General features: G+C 36.6%; 1 protein-coding gene across 9 annotated transcripts in view; it reads left to right on the forward strand.

Moving 5' to 3' along the window:
* LOC113808168 (homeotic protein ultrabithorax) overlaps nucleotides 1-7,500 on the forward strand; it is a 945,716-nt gene that overhangs the window by 383,658 nt on the left and 554,558 nt on the right. The window lies entirely within an intron of this gene.

Raw genomic sequence — 7,500 nt, forward strand, 5'->3', positions numbered from 1 at the left:
ATTATCATTATTATTATTGCTATCATTATTATTACTATTATTATTATCATTATCATTATTATTATTATTATTATTATTATCATCTTTATTATTGCTATCATTATAATTATCATTATCATTATCATTATCATCATCATTCTTATTCTTATTCTTATTATTATTATTATCATTATTATTATTAATGTTATTATTATCATTATCATTACTACTGTTATATTGTTATAACTATTATTATCATGATTCTATCACTGTCGGTATTACTATTATTATTGCCATGGTATGACCATTATAATTATTACTATTATTATAATCACAACTATTACTATCACCGTTATTGCTATTGGTTTTATCATTTTTATATCATTATTGTTACTATCATTTTTGTCAATCCTGTTATTCCTATGAAACTCCCGCAACAAACATTTATTTACAAAAAGATCTTACTGCCTGATATATTACTCAGAAACAGTTTCCAAAATACCAGAACGTTTTAGACAAGTGCATATGCATTTTGGAATTATTTTCGAATGATATTTATGGTCACCAGTCTTTTTGAAGGATTATACACACAAATATTTTTTTTCCCAACGAAACTGACATAAAGTTCATGATAGCTTATCTATTATAGATTCATTGTCCCCTCGTGTATATAAGTGAAAATGTTTCTGCTTATATCGAGTGTTACTTTCTTGAACACTTTTGAGCAATGTTGGATTTTTGTGAAGAGATAAATGATTGTTTGTGTCTTAGTAAAATTGTTAGAGAGAAAAAAGTGTTATTTGTTATTGTTATTAGTTATTTATGTCCAGTCGTATATATATTTGTCTGTATACTGTTTATCTATCATTTTTCTTGCTTGTGTGGTGTATACCTTCATGTATGTATGTACAGTATGTATGTATGTATGTATGTATGTATTTATGCATGTGTGTATGTCTGAAAATACGGAATACTTTACACATAAACACCCACCTAGGTATAAAAGCAAACACACACACACACACACACACACACACATACACACACACACACACACACACACACACACACACACGTAACGATAAATGATAAAAATAATCAAACCTCATTTACCCAAATAAACTTTTTGCACAACAACAAAGCCGAATTAATAACTTTAAATTCAAACAAGACTTTATTTTGGAAAATATTTCTAGCTAAATGAAACACGGAGAACGATGATGAACCGAAACAAAACAAATTAAAACTTTTTTTTTATTGAATATATATTGATAAGAAATTACTTTCATGGATGTACTGAAGAAGAGACAAAATACGAATCACTAATGCTTGTCAATTCTGGTTATTTTTGTCATTTTTGGCACGGTGTTATTGTGAGTTATTGAGCAATACTGTTATCATTATCATTACTGTTATCATTATGATTATTGTTACCATTGTCATTATTGTTAACATTATCATTATTATTACTGTTATCATCATCATTATCATAATCACTATTATCATCATTATTATCATTGTTATTCTTATTCCTAATATCTCCACTCCCCTCCCTCCTCTACCCTCTATACCTTCCCTGAACCCTCCTCCTCATCCTTCTTTGTACTTCCCTACCCCTTTACTCCTCCCTCCTCCCCTTCCCTTCCTCCACCCTCCTCCCCACCCCCTCCCTTCTCCCCATCCCCCTACCTTCCTTCCCATCCCTTCTTCCACTCTCCTCCCCATGCCCCACCTTCCTTACCATCCCTTCATCCAACCTCCTCCCCTTCCCATCCCCCTCCCTCCTTCCCCTACTCCCCTCCCCTCCCCAACCCACCGCCCCGTCACAGCAACTTTGGTTTCCCCGACAAGTTCGACAGTCCACGGGGTATTATGGGCAACAAATGTGCAATTAAAAAGTTTTAATATGCCTCATGAATTCGACATTTCACGATCCAACAACATTTTGAGGTGGACATGTTGGCCAGAAACAGGGAGTTTTGAGCTCTGGCCTCCCCCACCCCCCCACCCCTCCTCCCCCGTGTTGCTGAGAGGTGGAAGCCCAGGGCCACAAACAGGGCCAATTCATTTCACTTCGGTGCCACGGAACGAAGCGATGGAAAGAGATGCGATTCGCTATTTTCTTCTCTCTCTTTTTTTTTTTTTTTTTTTTTTTTGCCCTCTCCCTTTCTTCTTTTTTATTTCTTTGGTTCCTTTCCTTGTCCATGTCTTCTTGTCTCTATGTTTGTCTCTTTCAATCTGTCTAATCTATCTATCTGTCTATCTATTTATCTTCGTATATCTCCCTTTCTCCCTGCTACTCTCTCTCATCTTCTGCCCTCTCTGGCTATATATCTGACTGCTTGTTTGTCTGTCCTCTCTCTCTCTCTCTCTCTCTCTCTCTCTCTCTCTCTCTCTCTCTCTCTCTCTCTCTCTCTCTCTCTCTCTCTCTCTCTCTCTCTCTCTCTCTCTCTCTCCCTCTCCCTCTTCCTCTTCTCTCTCTCTCTCTCTCTCTCCTCTTTCTCTCACCTTCCTTTCCCTCTCCTTTTCCCTCTTCCTCTCTCTCTCTCCTCTCTCTTTCCTCTCTCCCTCACTCGCATACGACCCCTTCCACCAAGCTTCCATTACAGTTAAAGAAACACATTCGGATTAAAGGGAGCGGCGACCCCCATGGCCGTCTAACAAGAGCATCTCCCGATCAGTATGGGGAAGCCCTCATGAACCCTCATGATCCCTCAGCTGCCCTACATGGGGAGGGGTGGGGAGGGGGGGGGTACAGGGAAGGGGGACCACCCACCCGGAGCTTCCCTCCCCTGGGATAATTGGCCAGCGCTTATTACATCGCGAGATTATAATAACATTTTCTCTCATTGTGCAATTACGGGCTTTATAATGGGGTGGGAAGAGAATTAAATCACAATAGTATTTACGAGGGACAGCTGCTGTGGCCTCCCTCAAAATATATTACTTCACATAACTTTCCTGGGTATTTTTACAGGTCACTGTAGCGGCAGGGAGTTATTGTGATGCAGAGAACAGCCAAGTGTGGCGAGAGGAAGAAAGAGGGAGAGGGAGAAGGAAAGAGAAAGAGAGGAAGATGAGACAGAGGGAGGGAGGAAAGGAGAGGGGAGAGTGAGGGGAGGGAAGGGGGAGCGAGAGAGACAGGGGGGAAAGGAAGGTAAGAGACAAGGGGCTAGATAAGAGAAAAAGAGAAAGAGAAAGAGAGAGAGAAAAAAAGAGAAAGAGGATATATATATTGAGAGAAAATGTATCTAGCATCTAGCTCCAGAAATCAGACACAGAATAAAAGTAAGACAAAGACAGCGACACAGACAAAAGACACGCATTTTTAGTTTCAGATCCAAACCCAAACACAGGCACGGACATTCACTTATATCCACAGACAGACATTTGAAGATATCCACATAAAGACATTTAAAGATATTCACATAAAGACATTTAAAGATATCCACATAAAGACATTTAAAGATATTCACATAAAGAGAGACATTTAAAGATATCCACATACAGACAGACATTTAAAGATATCCACAGACAGACACAGATAAAATGAGACCAAACCTCAGATACACTCACAGATATCCCTACAAATCCACAGACAAGACAAGATCCAAACCCAAGCATCAGACACAGACATTCCCCAAAATCCACAGAAAAGACCCAAACAAAGACAAGAGACACAGACATCCCTCCAAATCCATAGACAGACATTAGATAATAGACATTCACCCATTCCCCAAAGACAAGTCCCAAACCCAGACATCAGACATTCGCCAAAATCCACAGACAAGTCCCAACACCCACCCCTTCACGCCCATGCACGCACAATCTCCCCTCTATCTCTTTCCCCTCACCTCTTAGCTCCCTCTCTCTCTCGCCTTCCCCCTTCCCCCTCCCTATTCCCCCCTCTCTTGCCTTCCCCTCCCCCTCCCCCACTTCTTTCTCTTGCCTTCCCCTCCCTCCACTCCCCTCTCTCTCTCACCTTATCCCCCTAGTCGCCTCGAAGTCCCCCTCTCTCTCGCCTTCCCCCTCCCCCTCATCCCCCCTCTCTCTCTCCCGCCTCCCCCTCCCCATCCCCCTCTTTCTTCCGCCTTCCCCCTCCCCCAGTCCGCTCTCCTCCTCCCCCTCCCCCCAGTTCCCCCTCGCCATCCCTCTCCCCCAGTCCCCCGTGCCCCTCCCCCGCTCCCTCTCTCGCCTTCCCCTACCCCCCCATAGAAGTCCACCCCCTTCTCTCTCGCCTCCCCCCCCATGAAGTCCGCCCGCGTCGGATTCCAGGCAGGAGTGAGTTATCAGAATACGGAGGAACTTGTTAAATTAAGGAGAAACTGCAATGGCCTGCGTTTAATGGCCGACTCACCTACCAATTAAAAAGAACGCGCCGCTCGATGCTGATGCCAATGCTGACCGGAATTTGTAATTTAAAAGGGAGTAAGTCACATGCGGAGATTTCCTTCCTCTCTCTCTCTCTCTCTCTTTCTCTCTCTTTTCCTTGTTCTCTTTCCCTTTCTTCTGTCTCCTTTCTCGATTCTCTCTCAAGGTACTCTTTTTTCTGGTTTTCCTCTTTCTCTGGGTTATTTTCTTTTTCTTCTTCTTCTTTTTTGGGGGTCTGTTTTTTCTTCCTTTTTTTCTTTATCTTATTTTGTCCCATTTCTCTCTCTTCTCTCACTCTTTTTCTTTTCTCTTTTCCCTCTTCTTAGTTCTCTCTGCTTCTCTTCTCCCCTTCCACTTCTTTTTCTTATCTTCTCTTTTCTCCCTTCTCACTTTTCATTTCGCTTTCCTTTCTTCTTCTTCTTATCTTTCTTCTCTATTCGTCTTTCTTCTCTCTTCTTCCTATCCCTCCCCTTCTCCTTCTCTTCTCTTTCCCTCTACTTTATCCAGGAAAGAACTGACTGTGGTTTTGTTATGTACATGATCTATCATATCTATCAGTCTCCATGTATATAGAAGATATATATGTGTCTGTACGTATGCGTGTGTGTGTGTGTGTGTGAGTGCGCGCGCGTGTGTGTGTGTGTGTGTGTGTGTGTGTGTGTGTGTGTGTGTGTGTGTGTGTGTGTGTGTGTGTGTGTGTGTGAGGGGGATGGGGTGTACATTCGTGTGTATGTGTGTAAGTCTACGTGTTCAAAACTATTCATATTCTAGTCAGTGTCATTAGTTCCTGATCATTCGTTCTCCCATCCAAGCATTACACATGCATTACATGGCAAACTAAACAACCAAACAAACAAACAAATAAAAAAGTAAGTAGATAGATAGATCAATAGATAAATAGATAATAAATAAACAGACAAATATACAAATGAAACGAAAAAATAAAACATCCTAAAAAAACACCCTGGCAACTGTCTCTCTCGATAGTTGACTCATGTAGGGTGAACGATTAGATATGAAATATGTACCTTTTCAATATATATTTTTTCGTTTTTATACATTTCGACCAATCCTTTGCGTAACATCATTAAACTTCCAATGAACTGCACATATTCGAACTCATGTTGATCTAACTAATGAGGTATAATCAGATGCTAAATATGCTGAATGCTAAACCTGTTGATAATTTATTCGTTGCACATTTGGGTTCACACGTTCAGAGCCACGTGAAAGAAATAATAATAATAAAAAAAAATATAAAGAGACTGGGAATAATGATAAGAATAATGATAATGAAAATGAAAATTATACCAGTAGTAGTAGAAGGAATAGTAATCATAATAGTGTAATAATTGAAATTGGCAACAAATAGAAAAACAAAATCAAGTGTGAATGATAGTAATGATAATAGTTATTATAGTGATAATGTTAATAACAACAAGAATAATGATAATAATGCTAATATTAATAAGGAATAATAATCATAATAGTGTAATAATTGAAACTGGCAACAAAAAGAAAAACAAAATCAAGTGTTAATGATAGTAATGATAATAATTATGATAATGATAATATTAACAACAACAATAATAATAATAATATCAATAAAAAAATCTATTAATAACGACTACAATAATATCAAGAAAAAATAGTAATAATGATAATGATAATAATGACAATAATGCAAATAATAATAATAATAATAATAATAATAATAATAATAATAATAATAATAATAATAATAATAATAATAGTAATAATCATACTGATAATGATGATAATGATAATAATAATAATGATGACAATAATAATAATAATAATAACAATGATAATAATAGTAATAACAATAATAAATTATGATAATAATAATGATAATAATAATAATATTAATATGCAACATTGATAACAAAAACAACAAAAAATAATGATGATAATAATAATGATAATGATAATAATAATAATTATTATTATTACTATAATGATAATAGTAATAATAACAATAATGATAATAGTAATGATGATGCTACTAAGGATAATAATAATAATAATAATGTCAATATTGGTGATGGTAATAATAATGATAATAATAATAATAATAATAATAATAATATGTAACACTGATAACAAAAACAACAAAGATATAAGGATAATAATAATAATAATAATAATAATAATAATAATAATAACAATAATAATAATAATAACAATAATAACAATAATAATAATAAGAATAATAAGAATGATTAATAATAATAATAATAATAATAATAATAATAATAATAATAATAATAATAATAATAATAATAATAATAATAATAATAATAATAATCCATACATGAAAATAAGAAAAAAAGTCAAACAATTAAATGACATAAAAAGATTATCTAATCGGCTCAACCATATAAAATAAAGAAATTAAATACAATAGGGATTGGACCACGAAGGGAAAACCTGTAGTACAAACGTAGAATAGAAAAAATGAATGAAAAAGACTCAGACAAACACGCGAGATTCTAAGTATTGCAGAGCTTTCAACCCCTTAGTCTGCAATTGCAAAAGCCGCACCTGAAGCAATCATTAGCCTATGGGATTTACCTTCAATACAAAATCCACATAGAATTATACGTAATTGCATTGACAGAAGGGGCTTAATATCCCAGTTTCGAGTGAGGGGAGGCTGGGAAGAGAGAGGGGGGGGAGGGGGGAGGGGGTTTAAGGGGAGGAGGAGGAGGGGGTGCCTCTCCTCTCTATCCCTGCCATGTTTGTAATGATAGCTTAAGTGCTTTGTTAATGTCCGCTGGTTATGTTTATGTGAGTTATAAAACCATCGGTGTTCCGTGCTAAAGCTCGCTCTAGGATGCCCGCAAAATTTGCATGTAATATCGACTATTTGGATTTTTATTTTATTTTTTACTTTTTTTGGGTGTGTTGGTTAGTTCGGAGTGTAATTTTCTTTGTTATTATTATTGTATCTTTTTGCCTTTGTTATTCATATATTTCTTCTTCTTCTACGTGTCCTGAACCATTTTCCTTTTGCACAATTTTTATTTTCATATCTTTCTTCTCCATTTTATAATTTCAAATACATATTCATGGTCTCACAAAAACTAACTTTCCCTCCTCCCTCTCCCCTTAACACTTAGACCAAAA

Source organism: Penaeus vannamei, chromosome 35, assembly GCF_042767895.1.
Source record: "Penaeus vannamei isolate JL-2024 chromosome 35, ASM4276789v1, whole genome shotgun sequence".
NCBI lineage: Eukaryota > Metazoa > Arthropoda > Malacostraca > Decapoda > Penaeidae > Penaeus > Penaeus vannamei.